This window comes from Bufo gargarizans, chromosome 2, assembly GCF_014858855.1.
Source record: "Bufo gargarizans isolate SCDJY-AF-19 chromosome 2, ASM1485885v1, whole genome shotgun sequence".
Classification (NCBI taxonomy): Eukaryota; Metazoa; Chordata; class Amphibia; order Anura; family Bufonidae; genus Bufo; species Bufo gargarizans.
Window position 1 is genome coordinate 712,113,206 of NC_058081.1, and position 19,459 is coordinate 712,132,664.

At 45.6% G+C, this 19,459-nt stretch overlaps 1 protein-coding gene across 1 annotated transcript in view; it reads right to left on the minus strand.

Moving 5' to 3' along the window:
- LOC122926346 (collagen alpha-1(IV) chain-like) overlaps positions 1–19,459 on the minus strand; it is an 875,364-nt gene that overhangs the window by 142,326 nt on the left and 713,579 nt on the right. The window lies entirely within an intron of this gene.

The following is a 19,459-nucleotide window of genomic DNA, read 5'->3' on the forward strand; positions in this document are numbered from 1 at the left end:
CACCTACTGGTGAGCAAAGTTTATAGCATGACATTCTATTACATTGCATTTACATTAGAAACCATTACAAATGTAGTACCCCCAGTTCTTGGGTACTACACAGTCACTGCTGTAACATTTAGTAGAGTCTGCTTCCTTTAGGGAGCTAATGGCATGAGTTCAGCCTTGCTGGAAAATATCTAACAGACATTATTTCTGCAAAAAAATAAAATAAACATCCCTTACAGAGTGGAGAATGTGGGCCACTCCTTGTAATTCTCACTGTGCAACAGAGTACATGCCATCGCGGACACCTTTAGCAGCTATTACAGGCAGGAACAGTACATGTCTTTCACAACCCACTGAGTCAATGCTTTTTCCTCTTGACACCTCCATGTTTGTGTCAGTCTGGTTCCCACACCAAGGGGTGCATCCGCCACCTCCTCATCATGGATATCCTCCCAAGTAGCAGTAGGGCAAAGTATTGCTCATACTCCAGCTCTCACCTATCATAAGGGTAAAGTGAAGTGTTGACATGCTGTGTTAGAGCAACAAACATCCTACTGGCTGTCTCCTCACCAAATCTAACTGGGCAACATGGTCAGTGACAATCGCACTACATTTGGGCAAAATAACAGGTGCTTCCTGCATGTCACACATGACAAATTTAGTTATGCAATGCTTTTTTTAAAAGAACAGTGTCTTGTAGAGGGTGCTGGCAACGTCCAGGAGACTATTCTCACATTTCAGCCATTCTTATGTGGCAAGGAATGACCCCCTTCTAGACTTGCAGAGACAGAACGGCCTGGCGCTACACCACGTAGGGTCCATACACACCTCCGCAAAATGGGTCCGCATCCGTTCCGCAATTTTGCGGAAAAGGTGCGGACCCATTAATTTTCAATTGGCCGGAATGTGCTGTCCGCATCCGCATTTGCAGTTCCGCACTTCCGTTCTGCAAAAAGTTAGTACATGTCCTACTCTTGTCCGCAATTGTGGACAAAAAATGGCATTTTCTATGAGAGTGCCAGCGATGTGCGGTCCGCAAAATGCGGAACGCACATTGCCGATGTCCGTGTTTTGCGGATCTGCAAAACACATACGGATGTGTGAATGGACTCTTAATCTGTAAAGTTCCAACTCACTGGAATTCCACCTGGCATATGCTAAAGCGTCTGTACGAGCAGCACAAAGTGGTGAATGATTCCATCATACACAAGACTACCTCAGCAGGGAGCATATGTTGTTTCGAGGTCAGGCAGTGGCAGCTCATAAGAGACGCTTGTCTCATACTCAGAACTTTCAAAAGTGTTACCAGATTTGTCAGTAGGGACAACTGCGGCATCAAAAATGTCATCCCCTTGATACTTATCTTACAGCAGGTGCTCATGCTGATGCAATAAGGGGTGGCAAAAGAAAAATTACTTATGCATCTTACTGGCAACCAGTGATGGCCAGTTTGCAGTGTTCACCAGCGAACACCTGCGGGCTGCCATCTTGACTCACTAATCCGGCGATGCCTGTACCCCAAGCCGGTCTGAAACAAATCCAGTCACCGGGAGCAGGCAGTTCCAAAAACAGCCCGATGAAGGCCCCCGGTAGCTGTTCTCAAAACTGCCTGCTCCCGGTGACCGCATTTGATTTCAGACCGACTCGCGGCACAGGCACAGGTAAGGGTTAACCTGTGCATTGCCGGACTTGTGAGTCAAGATGGCAGCCCGCATGTGTTCGCTGGCGAACAATGCGAACTGGCCATTACTGCTGGCAACTCTGTAGATGTTGGGACCCACAAGGAGAAAGTCCCATAGAGGAGGAAGTGGATGATTGGGAGCTTCCATTAGAAGAGGAGCAAGAGAATAAGGAGTTGCTTGTGCAGAAGTACAAGGCTGATAATGATGATGAAAGTGACACTGACCATGACTAAGGTTGAGCGAACTGTAAAGTAGGATTTTTGGACCCTGGACCCGAACCCGAACATTTCAGTAATAGTTTGGGTTTGGGTTCGGTGTTCGGCGGTTTCTTGGCGCTTTTTGAAAGGCTGCAGAGCAGCAAATCAACAAGCGGTTAACTGTGTGCCCTTAGAAGCCATCACAGCCATGTCTACTAATGGCATTGCTGTGATTGGCCGGTGCAGCATGTGACCCAGCCTCTATATAAGCTGGAGTCATGTAGCGCTGCACGTCACTCTGCTGTGCTTAGTGTAGGGAGAGGATGCTGCTGGTGATTTCAGGGAGAGAATAGGAGAGAGTCTTTGCTAAAAATCTGAATCAAGCTCAGCGATCTACATACATTGGGCCAGATTTATCATTACTCTGACAGCTCACTCCACTTTCACATATGGCTAATATCAGTTTTAGCCAAGTCAGATTTATGATCGGCCCTTTAAGACTGTAATAAATGTGGTTTGACGGTAGCAGTTTATCCGTCAGTAAGCAGCTTTACGAAAAAGTCGCACGTTTTTATGAAAAAGTCGCATGTTCTATTAAAAAGTCTCATAAGATAAGCATGGTCCTCACTGGAGTGAAATTGCGACTTTTTAAATAGTCCCAATAGTAAATCTGTCTAGAGATTCATTTACATAAGAAAACACGCCCACTTTCAGAAAACTGGCGAGCATAGTGCAGAGCAGAAAAAAGTCGCAAATTTGTTCGCAGTTTTAGCGTTTGCGCATTTTTTGGGGACTTTTTCACTCCATTATTCTGACCTGAGCTAATGATAAATCTGGCCCATTGTGTTTTGTGGGTGCAGGGCACAATTTTATTATCCTGCCCTGAGCCCAGTGACCGAAAAAAAAAATAACTTGAATAAGTCAGTCAGGTGGGCGGCGGCCATTTTATGCAAGCTCAGTGCACTAGCACTGCATCTGAGCTTTTGGGACATTGAAAATCCCAATTTTTTGGGCAATTTACAACATCTGGTGCATTTGCAGGCTTAGTCAGTGTGCAATTTAAGCTAGAAATACAGCCATCATTTTCTGGGGTTTTAAAAACACACTTTTTTGCCAAAAAACACTATTTTCCTAATCTGCAAGTTTTAAATTCAAGTTTAATATATACAGCTTTCATATTTAGAGTTGAGCGAACACCTGGATGTTCGGGTTCGAGAAGTTCGGCCGAACTTCCTGGAAATGTTCGGGTTCGGGATCCGAACCCGACCCGAACTTCGTCCCGAACCCGAACCCCATTGAAGTCAATGGGGACCCAAACTTTTCGGCACTAAAAAGGCTGTAAAACAGCCCAGGAAAGGGCTAGAGGGCTGCAAAAGGCAGCAAAATGTAGTTAAATCCCCTGCAAAAAAATGTGGATAGGAAAATGAATAAAAATAAAAATAAAATAAATAAAAATTAACCAATATCAATTGTAGAGAGGTCCCATAGCAGAGAATCTGGCTTCATGTCAGCAGAGAATCAGTCTTCATGTCATAGCAGAGAATCAGGCTTCACGTCACCCAACACTGGAACAGTCCATTGTCATATATTTAGGCCCCGGCACCCAGGCAGAGGAGAGAGGTCCCATAACAGAGATTCAGGCTTCATGTCAGAAGAGAATCAGTCTTCATGTCATAGCAGAGAATCAGGCTTCACGTCACCCACCACTGGAACAGTCCATTGTCATAAATTTAGGCCCCGGCACCCAGACAGAGGAGAGAGGTCCCATAACAGAGATTCAGGCTTCATGTCAGCAGAGAATCAGTCTTCATGTCATAGCAGAGAATCAGGCTTCACGTCACCCAACACTGGAACAGTCCATTGTCATATATTTAGGCCCCGGCACCCAGGCAGAGGAGAGAGGTCCCATAGCAGAGAATCTGGCTTCATGTCAGCAGAGAATCAGTCTTCATGTCATAGCAGAGAATCAGGCTTCACGTGACTCAACACTGAGACAGTCCATTGTCAGATATTTTTAGGCCCCGGCACCCAGACAGAGGAGAGGTTCATTCAACTTTGGGTTGCCCCGCAATATAATGGTAAAATAAAAATAGGATTGAATGAGGAAGTGCCCTGGAGTACAATAATATATGGTTAAGGGGAGGTAGTTATAAATGTCTAATCTGCACAAGGGAACAGGTCCTGTGGGATCCATGCCTGGTTCCTTTTTATGAACGTCAGCTTGTCCACATTGGCTGTAGACAGGCGGCTGCGTTTGTCTGTAATGATGCCCCCTGCCATGCTGAATACACGTTCAGACAAAACGCTGGCCGCCGGGCAGGCCAGCACCTCCAAGACATAAAAGGCTAGCTCTGGCCACGTGGACAATTTGGAGACCCAGAAGTTGAATGGGGCCGAACCATCAGTCAGTACGTGGAGAAATGTGCACACATACTGTTCCACCATGTTAGTGAAATGTTGGCTCCTGCTAACACGTTGCGTATCAGGTGGTGGTGCAGTTAGCTGTGGCGTGTTGACAAAACTTTTCCACATCTCTGCCATGCTAACCCTGCCCTCAGAGGAGCTGGCCGTGACACAGCTGCCTTAGCGACCTCTTGCTCCTCCTCTGCCTTGGCCTTGGGCTTCCACTTGTTCCCCTGTGACATTTGGGAATGCTCTCAGTAGCGCGTCTACCAACGTGCGCTTGTACTCGCGCATCTTCCTATCACGCTCCAGTGCAGGAAGTAAGGTGGGCACATTGTCTTTGTACCGTGGATCCAGCAGGGTGGCAACCCAGTAGTCCGCACACGTTAAAATGTGGGCAACTCTAATGTCGTTGCGCAGGCACTGCAGCATGTAGTCGCTCATGTGTGCCAGGCTGCCCAGAGGTAAAGACAAGCTGTCCTCTGTGGGAGGCGTATCGTCATCGTCCTGCGTTTCCCCCCAGCCACGCACCAGTGATGGGCCCGAGCTGCGTTGGGTGCCACCCCGCTGTGACCATGCTTCATCCTCATCCTCCTCCACCTCCTCCTCATCCTCGTCCTCCTCGTCCTCCAGTAGTGGGCCCTGGCTGGCCACATTTGTACCTGGCCTCTGCTGTTGCAAAAAATCTCCCTCTGAGTCACTTCTAAAAGACTGGCCTGAAAGTGCTAAAAATGACCCCTCTCCGTCCTCCTCCTCCTCCTCCTGGGCCACCTCCTCTTCCATCATCGCCCTAAGTGTTTTCTCAAGGAGACATAGAAGTGGTATTGTAACGCTGATAACGGCGTCATCGCCACTGGCCATGTAGGTGGAGTACTCGAAACAGCGCAACAGGGCACACAGGTCTCGCATGGAGGACCAGTCATTGGTGGTGAAGTGGTGCTGTTCCGCAGTGCGACTGACCCGTGCGTGCTGCAGCTGAAACTCCACTATGGCCTGCTGCTGCTCGCACAGTCTGTCCAGCATGTGCAAGGTGGAGTTCCACCTGGTGGGCACGTCGCATATGAGGCAGTGAGCATGAAGGCCGAACTTACGCTGTAGCGCAGACAGGCGAGCAGCGGCAGGATGTGAACGCCGGAAGCGCGAACAGACGGCCCGCACTTTATTCAGCAGCTCTGAAATGTCGGGGTAGTTGTGAATGTACTTCTGCACCACCAAATTCAGCACATGCGCCAGGCAAGGGATGTGCGTCAAACCGGCTAGTCCCAGAGCTGCAACGAGATTTCGCCTATTATCGCACACCACCAGGCCCGGCTTGAGGCTCACCGGCAGCAACCACTCGTCGGTCTGTTGTTCTATACCCCGCCACAACTCCTGTGCGGTGTGGGGCCTGTCCCCCAAACATATGAGTTTCAGAATGGCCTGCTGACGTTTACCCCGGGCTGTGCTGATGTTGGTGGTGAAGGTGTGTGGCTGACTGGATGAGCAGTTGGAAGAAGAGGAGGAGGAAGCTGAGTAGGAGGAGGTGGCAACAGGAGGCAAAGAATGTTGCCCTGCGATCCTTGGCGGTGGAAGTACGTGCGCCAAACAGCTCTCCGCCTGGGGCTCAGCCGCCGCTACATTTACCCAGTGTGCAGTTAGGGAGATATAGCGTCCCTGGCCGTGCTTACTGGTCCACGTATCTGTGGTTAGGTGGACCTTGCCACAGATGGCGTTGCGCAGTGCACACTTGATTTTATGGGATACTTGGTTGTGCAGGGAAGGCACGGCTCTCTTGGAGAAGTAGTGCCGGCTGGGAACAACATACTGTGGGACAGCAAGCGACATGAGCTGTTTGAAGCTGTCTGTGTCCACCAGCCTAAATGACAGCATTTCATAGGCCAGTAGTTTAGAAATGCTGGCATTCAGGGCCAGGGATCGAGGGTGGCTAGGTGGGAATTTACGCTTTCTCTCAAATGTTTGTGAGATGGAGAGCTGAGCGCTGGCGTGTGACATGGTTGAGATGCTTGGTGACGCAGGTGGTGGTGTTGGTGGTACATCCCATGTTTGCTGGGCGGCAGGTGCCAACATTCCTCCAGAGGCGGAGGAAGAGGCCGAGGCGGCGGCGGCAGCAGCAGAAAAGGCCGAGGCGGCAGCAGCATAAGAGGCCGAGGCGGCAGCAGCAGAAGAGGTAGCAGGTGGAGCCTGAGTGAGTTCCTTGTTTTTAAGGTGTTTACTCCACTGCAGATCATGCTTTGCATGCAGGTGCCTGGTCATGCAGGTTGTGCTAAGGTTCAGAACGTTAATGCCTCGCTTCAGGTTCTGATGGCACAGCGTGCAAACCACTTGGGTCTTGTCGTCAGCACATTGTTTGAAGAAGTGCCATGCCAGGGAACTCCTTGAAGCTGCCTTTGGGGTGCTCGGTCCCAGATGGCGGCGGTCAGTAGCAGGCGGAGTCTCTTGGCGGAGGGTGTTCTGCTTTTTCCCACTGCTCCCTCTTTTGCTACGCTGTTGGCTCGGTCTCACCACTTCCTCTTCCTCCGAACTATGAAAGTCAGTGGCACGACCTTCATTCCATGTGGGGTCTAGGACCTCATCGTCCCCTGCATCGTCTTCCACCCAGTCTTGATCCCTGACCTCCTGTTCAGTCTGCACACTGCAGAAAGACGCAGCAGTTGGCACCTGTGTTTCGTCATCATCAGAGACGTGCTGAGGTGGTATTCCCATGTCCTCATCATCAGGAAACATAAGTGGTTGTGCGTCAGTGCATTCTATGTCTTCCACCGCTGGGGAAGGGCTAGGTGGATGCCCTTGGGAAACCCTGCCAGCGGAGTCTTCAAACAGCATAAGAGACTGCTGCATAACTTGAGGCTCAGACAGTTTCCCTGGTATGCATGGGGGTGATGTGACAGACTGATGGGCTTGGTTTTCAGGCGCCATCTGTGCGCTTTCTGCAGAAGAATGGGTGTGAGATAATGTGAACGTGCTGGATCCACTGTCGGCCACCCAATTGACTAATGCCTGTACCTGCTCAGGCCTTACCATCCTTAGAACGGCATTGGGCCCCACCAAATATCGCTGTAAATTATGGCGGCTATTGGGACCTGAGGTAGTTGGTACACTAGGACGTGTGGCTGTGGCAGAACGGCCACGTCCTCTCCCAGCACCAGAGGGTCCACTAACACCACCACGACCATGTCCGCGTCCCTTACTAGATGTTTTCCTCATTATTACCGTTCACCACAATAAGAAAAAAATTATTTGGCCCAATGTATTGAATTCAAATTCAGGCACCTAACACTATCTGGCTATCTATTTAGGTACCGTATTACACTAATACAGGCACAGCAATAACAACAGATTTAGCTGAATATAAATTGTAGGCCTATTATTTAGGCGCTGGATGACAGGTATACGTTTACGGACAGAATTAGACTTGGAAATGCACGGTAGCGTGTGAAGTTATTGTGGATGACCCTATCAGCACCTTGAATCTAATATATCCTTTTATGGATAGATTTAAAGTAGGCCTGATACAGCAGAGACCACTAAATTAGGAAATTGCTAAATTGGGAATTGTATTTCAACCCAGAACAAAAACTGTGCTTTGACGGACACTAAATAACTTGACCAGCCACAGCAATAACCACAGATTTAGATGGATGTAAATTTGAGGCCTAGTATTTAGGCGCTGGGTGAAAGGTATACGTTTACAGACAGAATTAGACTTGAAAATGCACAGTAGCGTGTGTGTGAAGTTATTGAGAATGACCCTATCTGCACCTTGAATCTAATATACCCTTTTAGGGATAGATTTAAAGTAGGTCTGATACAGCAGAAACCACTAAATTAGGAAATTGCTAAATTGGGAATTGTATTTCAACCCAGAACAAAAACTTTGCTTTGACGGACACTAAATAACTTGACCAGCCACAGCAATAACCACAGATTTAGATGGATGTAAATTTGAGGCCAAGTATTTAGGCGCTGGGTGAAAGGTATACGTTTACAGACAGAATTATACTTGGAAATTGTCGTGCCTTTTCATAGGTAAATGCATTGATATCCAATTTATTTTAGTCAAGATGAATGTTCATTACCTTGAAGAGCCATGCTCAACTATAGTTACAATTTTGTATGTCTTGAGAAGGCCAAAGTAAGGTCACATGAAGGTTTCTGCTCTTTAGTGTTATTCTTCTCATGAGTGTACCAGTCTGAGAAGAGGCCTTCTTATCTACTGATAAATTTATGACGGGAGTTAAAAAGATAAGCTCTATGCAGCTGGTGATAATTACCTATACAATTAGGCATTTATCAATGAAGCAGATATATAGTTTTCATGTATTCATTTAATGAGCCTTAGTCCTTAGCATAAGACAATCAGTAGGACATATAATATATATTATACTGTTATATGTTATGAAGACAACATATATCCAGTATATTATATATATTTCTCATTAGGAGAATATTTGTCTCTAAAAGAGTGTCTGTGAAGATGTGTGTTTTGTAACAATTATTCACCTCTTTGGTATGAGAGGAGATACTAATATCTCTGAGTCAACAAAGCCAGTGAAGTTATTTACGATACACAAATAAACAGTGTGAGAAACAGTCAGAAGAGACGCCTAGAGGTCTGTCTCTAATTGCTACAAGTGTCAAATCTAATCCCTATAGCCTTGAATTAAAGCTTTTAAGGTCAATTGTATATTATACCTTTATTCAGACTTACAGAAGTTAACCCTTTATATTAGGATGCAAATAGCTTACACAGCAGTGCCACCTAGGTATGAGTAGGTGACATTACAACAGTAGCAAAAGTGCATTCTGGGTAAGGTTATGATATAATTTCTTATCAATGATCACACCCATCCGACAATGATTGGAAAGCTCCAAATTAGGAAGGTGTGTCTAACTGTTAAGTTTGTGATCATAAACCATACACAGGACAGAGAAAAAGGACAGAGGAAGAAAAGACAGACAAGAAAGAGGAGAGGAGAGAGAAGTGGAGCTCTCTAGAGGGGTCTATCAAGATGAAAGCCATGGTGAGATGTGCTATGATGGACCACCCAGCTTTCCTAGGAGCAGAAGTGAGATTTCCACTAGGACTTGGTAAGAGACACAGAAAATTATATTTCATTTTATTAAGACTAATTTGATAGTGTGGGTGACATTATACCATCTAGATTGGCGAATAAATACATTAATTAATTGATCATCTCCATATTGAGATGTAGTTTTAGGATATTGTGAGGCTTCATTCTACCTGCAGAAGAATCAAGACTCATAATCTAGCATTAAATAATTGCTTAGATAGATATATATATATATATATATATATATATATATATATATATATTGATAGAACATTCTTCGCCAAGCTAAGTGATGGATTCCCACAGGAAAGACATATTTCAAAGTCCTTCCCAATTAAGATATGATCTAGCAATGATCCTAGATCCCTGTTATTTGTCTTAATAATCTTACCAAAGTCATATGTGTAAAAAAATAGTCCAGGATGGGGCGGAAGGATACAGGTATCTCTTCTAAGTTATATCCTTGAATGGATTTGCCCATGCCTGAAGTCATGTGACGTGTAGTTGGTTAGAGGGGGGTGGAATGTATTTAGCATTCCATATTGATGTCTAGGATTAGACATGCCCGTCCTGATATCATGAGGCTTTCTCTGAACAGGGGTAATATATAAATTATGTTCCTAATTTGATATCCTAACCTAATAATAGCTTGGTTATAATATGACAAATTATTTCCACTCACATGTATTGTTAAGCTTGTAATGCTATATATATTCATTTGCATGTATCATTGTGTTTATCTACTTATATATGTTTATAATCTTGTAACCAATAAATCTGCATATTTTTATAATACCTGTGTATTGTTGTATAATGCAGAACTACATGTTTTATCATTAACGTCATCTCACGTCAAAAAGAACTTATTTATCTGAGGAAATAGTCGGACTCAGATGTGAATTATATCAATTAGGTTGTCTACAATTCACCAGGTCATGATTTTTAGAATTTATGACAAATTTTATAAAATTAATTTTTTTATGATTAATTATTTTTATGACCATAATTAATCATTCTTAATTGAATTATTACCACCCAACAAAATGCACAGTAGTGTGTGTGTGAAGTTATTGAGAATGACCCTATCTGCACCTTGAATCTTATATACCCTTTTAGGGATAGATTTAAAGTAGGTCTGATACAGCAGAAACCACTAAATTAGGAAATTGCTAAATTGGGAATTGTATTTCAACCCAGAACAAAAACTGTGCTTTGACGGACACTAAATAACTTGACCAGCCACAGCAATAACCACAGATTTAGATGGATGTAAATTTGAGGCCTAGTATTTAGGCGCTGGGTGAAAGGTATACGTTTACAGACAGAATTAGACTTGGAAATGCACAGTAGCGTGTGTGTGAAGTTATTGAGAATGACCCTATCTGCACCTTGAATCTTATATACCCTTTTAATGAATAGATTTAAAGTAGCCCTGATACAGCAGAAACCACTAATTTAGGAAATTGCTAAGTTGGGAATTGTATTTCAACCCTGAACAAAAATATATCCTTTGCCAGACAGCAGACAGTATTACAATTGGCTGGCCACAGCTGAAACACCAGATTTAGGGTACTGCTATTTTGGCAATTGTATTTCACCCCTCAATAAAATAGCAAGCACAGCCAAGCCCCTGATGTAGGATATAGCCAAAAAACAACCACACTATTGAGGGTTAAATTCACTTGGTGACAGGCTCAGCTTGCCCCTGATGTAGTATATGGCCAGAAAATAACCACACTATTGATGGTTAAATGCACTTGGTGTGACAGCTTGACCGATGTAGGATATAGCCAAAAAACAACCACACTATTGAGGGTTAAATGCACTTGGTGACAGGCTCAGCTTGCCCCTGATGTAGTATATGGCCAAAAAAGAACCACACTATTGATGGTTAAATGCACTTGGTGTGACAGATTGACCCTGATGTAGGATATAGCCAAAAAATAACCACACTATTGAGGGTTAAATGTACTTGGTGGCAGCTTGTGCTGGCGCACCACAAGACACAAAATGGCCGCCGATCACCCCAGAAAAAAGTGAATGAAAAACGCTCTGGGCAGCCTAAAAACAGTGAGCAATTGAATATCAGCAGTTCAATGATCCACAGCTGCAGATCGATCACTGAATGAAGTCTTTTGGAGGAGGTAATCACTGCCTAATCCCGCCCAAACGTCGCAGCTGCAACCTCTCCCTACACTGATCAGAGCAGAGTGACGTGCGGCACTACGTGACTCCAGCTTAAATAGAGGCTGGGTCACATGCTGCACTGGCCAATCACAGCCATGCCAATAGTAGGCATGGCTGTGACGGCCTCTTGGGGCAAGTAGTATGACGCTTGTTGAATGGCTGCTTTGCAGCCTTTCAAAAAGCGCCAAGAAAGCGGCGAACACCGAACCCGGACTTTTACGAAAATGTTCGGGTTCGGGTCCGTGTCACGGACGCCCCAAAATTCGGTACGAACCTAATCCTAATCCTGACAGTACAATAAGATCTGGAGCAAGAGGAAGTCACATGGGACCTACTGAAACAAATGCAGAAACAGGCCACTCCCAGGGAAAAGGAAACCTGGTTGAAAGAGTCATCCCTCGGAGAACAATCCGGACTCTGGACACAAGGAAAGAGAGTATGTCTACCCAAAACTCTCTATCCCCTAATAGCCGCAATAGCTCATGGACCCACCCACCAATCCAAAACCATCATGAAAGAGCTAATTGATAAAATATGGGTGGCCCCAGGGATCACCACCGTCCTGGTGAGACATACTCAAGCGTGCCTCATCTGCGCAGAGTGTAATCCAGGTAGAACCGAGCCCACACCCTGGAATTGTCTCCCAAAGGCCTTATATCCCTTTCAGAGGATACAAATCAACCACATCCAGATGCCAATGTGCCAAGGGTTTCAATATGTGCTGGTAGTGATAGACGTGTTCTCTGGGTGGCCAGAAGCCTACCCCATCTGAAATCAGACAGCAACTACTACTGCTGAAAAACAGATGCAGGATCTTGTCTGTAGGTTCGGAGTAGCTGAGGTCATTGGGAGTGATCAGGGCCCAGCATTCACTGCCAGATTAACCCAAGAAGTCTGGGAAATGGTAGGGTCGCACCTGGCGTATCACACCCCCTACAGGCCCCAAAGCAGGGGCAAAGTTAAAAGATTCAACGGGGTGTTGAAGTAAAAAATTTTGAAGATGACCAGGGAGACAGGGCTCAATTGTGTTTAGTGCTTGCCTATAGCACTCTTTTCAGTTAGGCACACCCCAAGGCCTCCACACAAACTGACACCATACGAGATCCTATTTGGGACAGGGCCAAGAATGGGACAGTATTTCCCGCAACAGTTGCAAATGCATTATGAATCTGTTGCCAAATATGTGATAGCTCTGAGTAAACAATTGTCTAACATACAGTACATGCACAAGTTTTCTCTTCCATTCCAGATCCTAACTCCCTAGAAGGAAGCCACACACTGAAACCTCTAGAGTGGGTGGTGGTCAGGAAGCATATCAGAAGCACCCTCAAACCACAATACGAGGGACCTTATCAGGTCCTGCTGACCACCCCAATTTCTGTAGAACTCGAGGGGAGACCTGACTGGATCCACGCATCACACTGCAAAAGAATATGAGTGCCAGCTCCAGATATCGAGGGAGCACCGCTGAATCTGCATGATGCCTTTTGCAACAGTTATCGCTCTGCTACTTTTTGTCTACACCTACACGGTCACATATACACAGAATCTTCCAAAGACAGGAGGACAAGTGGCCATCACCCAACAAAAAGAGAAGGATGGCTACATATTGACCACTTTCTGGTTTTATTCATCCAGTACTCACGTGGCTGCCTTCAAATTCGATTACTGCAGTCTAGTATTGTGCCCAATGCCAGCATGGCAATGTAGCATGTACCAAACGGGCAGCCATAAATCCACTGGCATCTGTGTCACTGATAACCATTATGGGGAACAGTGTAACTCGTGGGGAGCAGTTGGGTGGAACACGGGTGACCCATGGGGATACAGACCTCAGAGTGCCCGAGACAAAAAAGACAAAATGGGTTTTACCCGCATGACACTGTTTAAGAGTGGAAGATGCCACCCAAGTGGACAGACAGGCTCCAACATGCCACTTACCCTCACAATAGAAAACCCCAGCCCCAATGACGCAGGGGCATACCTTATAGGCACCTGGATTGGGGTGGTAACTGCTGGGGACATGGGCATGTTCCACCTGAAAGACCTACATAATCTTACAAAGATAGAGAAGGGTCCGTCCAAACCCTACACTACCTCCCTTAGGCAGATGACAGCCATAGCAGACCCCACCTTTGGAAATACCATGGCTGCCGAGACAGGATTTTCTGACACCAACCTGTGGTTAGAATGGATGAAATACAATGCTGACACACACAATAAGACAAACTGTTACATATGCGGGGGGCACACCCACACCTAGGCACAGTGCCCCTGCATCTGCCTCCTGAGACTGAAAGCTGCTTCCTCAGACTATACACCAACACTAGCGTGAATGACTCTGCCTGTGAAAAGTGGAAGAGAAAATACCCCCTGGTAGTAAAAAAACCCAAGCCAGGTGAAGGCATAACCATATACCCCGGTAACTACACCTGTTATTTCAACCCTGGCAGTCAGAGATTATTGGGTAACTTCACATCATGTTCATCCTACAGCAACCTATCCACTGAAACACAGAATCAGAGGGTATCTTTGGGGGACATCAATTGGATCTGTGGAGATGGAAAAATAAGAACTAGGTTAGAAGGCAATTGGTCCAGTGAATGTGCCCTAGCGAAAGCCATAATGCCCCTTCACATACTAGAAGATGACCCCACACTTAGAGGGTATACTCAAAAAAACTATTTAGGGAGGTCAAAGAGGGAGGCCTCCCCACAGGGGAGCTTTGACCCACATGTGTATATAGAAGCAATAGGAGTCCCAAGGGGGGTCCCCAACAAGTTTAAGGCCAGAGATCAGGTGGCAGTTGGATTTGAATCCCTACTCCCAATGGTGACAATCAACAAGAACGTCTACTGGATAAACTACATATATTATAATCAGCAAAGATTTGTAAACTACACCCGTGATGCCCTAAAAGGAATTGCAGAACAGTTAGAGGCTACTTCTGCTGTGGCCTTTCAGAACAGGATGGCCCTAGATATGATCCTAGCTGAGACTGGGTGAGTATGTAAAATGATTGTGGAAACTTGCTGCACCTACATCCCAGATAACACTGGCCCCAAAGGGAAGGTAACTGAAGCAATAAACAAGCTTACTAACCTCTCAGATTAATTAAAACGTAACTCAGGGATAACAGACCCATGGGAGGAGTACTTTGGATGGTTCAAAAATTTGAAATTCTTCCTCACCCAGATAGGTATGGTGATAGTCTTGATGCTAGTATTAATGTCAGTAGTGTTATGTTGCATTGTACCCTGTGTCTGAAAAATGAGAAGAAATTGTGACTTCAACTACTGAACAGCCCATCATGCTGCTATATGGTGAAGAAGAAATGGAAACCAAAGAATTCAACACAAGTTCCCCCACCAATTACGATGTCGTACCGAGATAGGGAAAGATGAATCCCAGGGTACGATCATAAGTCCGATTAACCGGGAGTCTACCCAAAAGGGGTAGGTGGTCGCCACTGTGGGTGAAGAGGATTGCGAATGGTATTCCCAGGGGTTCACTAGGCAGGGAAAGTTCTACAATCAAGAATCCAAGGTGGGACTGTTATGGAATATAATGGACACTTGCTTGTCACTTGCAAAATGGTATCTGTCCGAGAGACATCCCCCAGTATGCATTCTATGATTGAAACTATTTGCAGCAAAAACTTGAAACTGTCAGAAATTCCTCTAAGTCTATCATACATATGCCTTAAACGTATTTCCTGTTTACATTCCTTCTTTCTAAAAGACCAATAATGTGAACCCACTCCTCCCACTTATATGGAGGGTATATAATGTGAAGCCCCCACCTAATAAATTAGAGTTATGCTTTGACCTTATATAGAATGTCAGTGTTATTTCTCTCGCCGTTCATGCACATATCTATCTATCTAATTTGGAGCAGTGTTTCAACCTACCTGACCATTGATCAAAACCAGAACAGCAGGAGTGCTCCTCGCCTTCCAGAGCCAAGCCAGAGTTTCTGCTGCACAGGAGATCCGTGTAGCGCTTAGACTGGGCTGCCAAAAAAAAGGGGGTCTGCTCACCCTAAGGTCCCGTTAAAAGGGTGTATGTGTGCTCACTAAGGGGTTAATTGTCACAAGAAACTGTGACTTTTTGTGAAAAGTCCTTTTCATTGGGAGCAGCAGCAGTACAGTGTGAATGTGGAAAGGGTAGGGTAATAGTGGCATTTGGCTGCAGTAGTAACTGGAGCAGTAGCAGCACAGCATGGAACAGACAAGGCAGTAGATGTGTGTGCGGCAGTTTAGGGGTAGTAGTAGTAGTAATGACAACTGTTTAGCGGTAATGACAGTAGCAGTAAGGAGATTAGAAGCAGGGAGTAGCAGCTGCAGCAGCCATATGGTATGGAATATGATGGTAGGCAGGCAAATAGCGGCAGTGGTATATGGTATTGAACAATTGAACATGATGGTAGGCAGGCAGACAGCAGCAGTGGCACGAAGCAGCAGCCATACAGTACGAAACACAATGGTAGGCAGGAAGATAGCAGCAGTGGCATATGGTATGGATCATGATGGCAGGCAGGCAGACAGTAGCAGTGTCATCATGGCGGCAGAAGCAGCAGTCATACGGTATAGAACATGATGATAGGATGGCAGACATTGGCAGTGGCAAGATGGAGGCTGAAGCAGCCATACAATATTGAACATGTTATTAGGCAAGCAGACAGTGGCAGTCACATGATAGAGTACTGTTGCAAGGGTAGATCAGCCTCAACTTGAGGTGTGTGTGAAAATGCTTACAGATCCATGCCTCATTCATTTTAACAAAAAATGTTTTGAACACTTGCGGAGGACAACTTTATCTGTTTGGGTTTCACAACAACCCCTGCCGTGCTAAAAACACTCTCTGAAATGACACTAGAGGCTAATAAAGACAGCACAGAGAAAGCATACTGGACCACCAGTTTCAGCAACTGTTCTAATCTGCCTGCCAAGAATTCCATGGGGTCAGTGAACACAGTATGCACCTGAGAAAGGACAGAATCAAGGCAGGACTGAATTTGGTTGTTCAGGCAGTACTTCTCCATTAGCCTGGTGCAACACATTGAAAAATATCTCCATCATGTTGATGATACTGTACTGACTGCTGCTACATCTTCTGCTGCTTGTGGTAGCGGAGATGGCAGGAGGTGAGTGACTGCAGGAATGGAGAGGGGCCTCCCGATCAGACATACTTGCGGCAGGCGTCTACTTTTTGAAAGTTGCAGCAAGCTGCGTACACAATGTATTCCAGTAGTGAAGTAATTTTGCCTCACTTTAAGCAACAGGAAAATATTCCTCCATTTTAATTTGATAGCAAGGGTCTATTGCTTGCTTACATACTGTCAGTACATAAGCAAGCAAGCATACAGGTCGCTATTCTGGCCAGCATGCCCGAGAACCCATTTCTTTCCAGATCCACCTCCCACCGAGATTGGTGATGGTTAGAGTTGAGGGGACACCTGGATGTTCGGGTTCGACGGGTTCAGCCAAACTTCACAAAAAAGTTCGAGTTCGGGACCCGAACTTGACCCGAACTTGACCCCGAACCCGAACCCCATTGAAGTCAATGGGGACCCGAACTTTTGAGCACTAAAATGGCTGTAAAAATGTCATGGAAAGGGCTAGAGGGCTGCAAATGGCATCAAAATGTGGTTAAAGCATGGCAAGTGCTCTGCAAACAAATGTGGATAGGGAAATGACTTTAAGTAACATAAAATAGGTAAAAATAAAAAATAATAATCTTGATCTAGGAGGACCAGGTCCATATGGAGTAGGAGGTGGTGGATCTGGCGGTGTAGGTGGAAGCGGCGGTGGAGGAGGAGGTAGCCTACACTGGTTTTAAATTTTATTTTTTGAATTAGGGTACACCCCAAAACATTGGGAAATATAACCTGTGATAACCCCCTGCAGTCATGCTAAACACACGTTCAGACAATACACTGGATGCAGAGCAGGCCAGCACCTCCAAGGGGTAAAGGAAAGCTCAGGCCATGTGCCCACTTTGGAGACCCAGAAGTTGCAGGGGCTGACCCCTGTCAGTCAGCTCCTGTAGGCGTGTGCAAACATACTGCCCCACCATGTCGCACGCCCCCGTGATGTTTACGCTCCAATTTTATATCTGCTCTATCAACTTTCGATGTTCTTTTCTGTGCCTACCATGGTGATCACAGGTGGTGGGAAATCAGGGTTCCACTGCCAGAGAGGGAGCGTGAGAAAGAGAGACCACATCCAAGGGAGGATTCATTTTTTTCAAATTTCAAATTATAGAGTTGAATTATGGGAGAAATTATTAAAGCATAAAAGTGTGACAACTTTTTAAACTTTAAGCATTGAATGAAAGGATGTGGCGCGTATTAATTACTGAAGAATTTATTAAATTTTGTTCCCTGTCAACTACAGATGTAGCAACGTTAGCGATCCCTTTTTTTCGCATAACGAAAGCAACTAACCTGCAATTCATAACAAAGCCAGTAGATGGCAGCATTAACCAATCCTAATTAAAACCACAGTAACTGTTTTAACTAAATTATATCTACCTCTTTTTAACACATTAAGTTATATCTTAACCTCTTCAGGACACATGACGTACCGGTACGTCATGATGTCCTGGTACTTAAGGACACATGACGTACCGGTACGTCATGTGTTGTTCCGATCACTGCCGTCCGGCTGGCAGTGATCGGAACAAGGTGCCTGCTCAAATCATTGAGCAGGCACCTAGGCTAAATGCGCGGGGGCCCCCCCATGTCGGCGATCGCAACAAACCGCAGGTCAATTCAGACCTGCGGTTTGATGCGCTTTTTGCCGTTTCTGATCCCCGCGGTCCCTGAACGCGGGGATCAGAAACTTTACAATGACCAAAATATATATGTTCTTCCTCCCCCTGCACCCCTGAATGATATTATGTGGGCGGGTGGTGTAGAGGGAGGGTTGCGGGCGGGCGGTGCGGGAGGCGGGCGGTGCGGCAGGCGGGATCGCGATCCCCCGCCCGCCTCCCCTTGAATAATCGTTGGCGTCTAGTGGGTATACCAGGGTGCCAGCACATTGCTGGCACCCTGGTATAAACGGCTGACATCGTTGATGCGATGTCAGCCGTTTAACCCTTTCCATACAGCGGTCCATACGGACCGCTGTATGGAAAAGGTTAACAGCGCAGGGAGCTCCCTCCCTCTCCGATCGGGGGGCTGCTGTGCCTTTGCAGCCCCCCGATGGGAGAGGGAGAGAGCCCCCAGACAGCCCCCCGAAGCCCTAGTCCTTACCCTTCCCCGTCTGCGAAGTTGTGGCAGACGGGGAAGGTTCCCATGGCAACGGGACGCCTGCTCAGGCGTCCTGCTGTCCATGGTGCTAAACAGATCTATGCTGAAAGCATAGATCTGTTCAGTGTAAGTAAAATACAGTGCAGTACCCTATATAGAGTACAGTACTGTATTATACAGACATCAGACCCACTGGATCTTCAAGAACCAAGTGGGTCTGGGTAAAAAAAAAGTGAAAAAAAGTAAAAATCAAAAAACACATTTATCACTGATTAAAAAAAAATAAAAATAAATCCCTACACATGTTTGGTATCGCCACGTCCGTAACGACCTGATCTATAAAACGGTCATGTTACTTTACCCGAACGGTGAACGCCATAAAAATTAAAAACTATGATGAAATTGAAATTTTGCCCACCTTACTTCCCCAAAAAAGGTAATAAAAGTGATCAAAAAAGTTGCATGCAATGCCAAAATTGTAACAATCAAACCGTCATCTCATCCCTGCAAAAAATGAGACCCTACTTAAGATAATCGCCCAAAAACTGAAAAAACTATGGCTCTTAGACTATGGAAACACTAAAACATAATTTTTTTTGTTTCAAAAATGAAATCATTGTGTAAAACTTACATAAATTAAAAAAAAGTATACATATTAGGTATTGCCGCGTCCGTA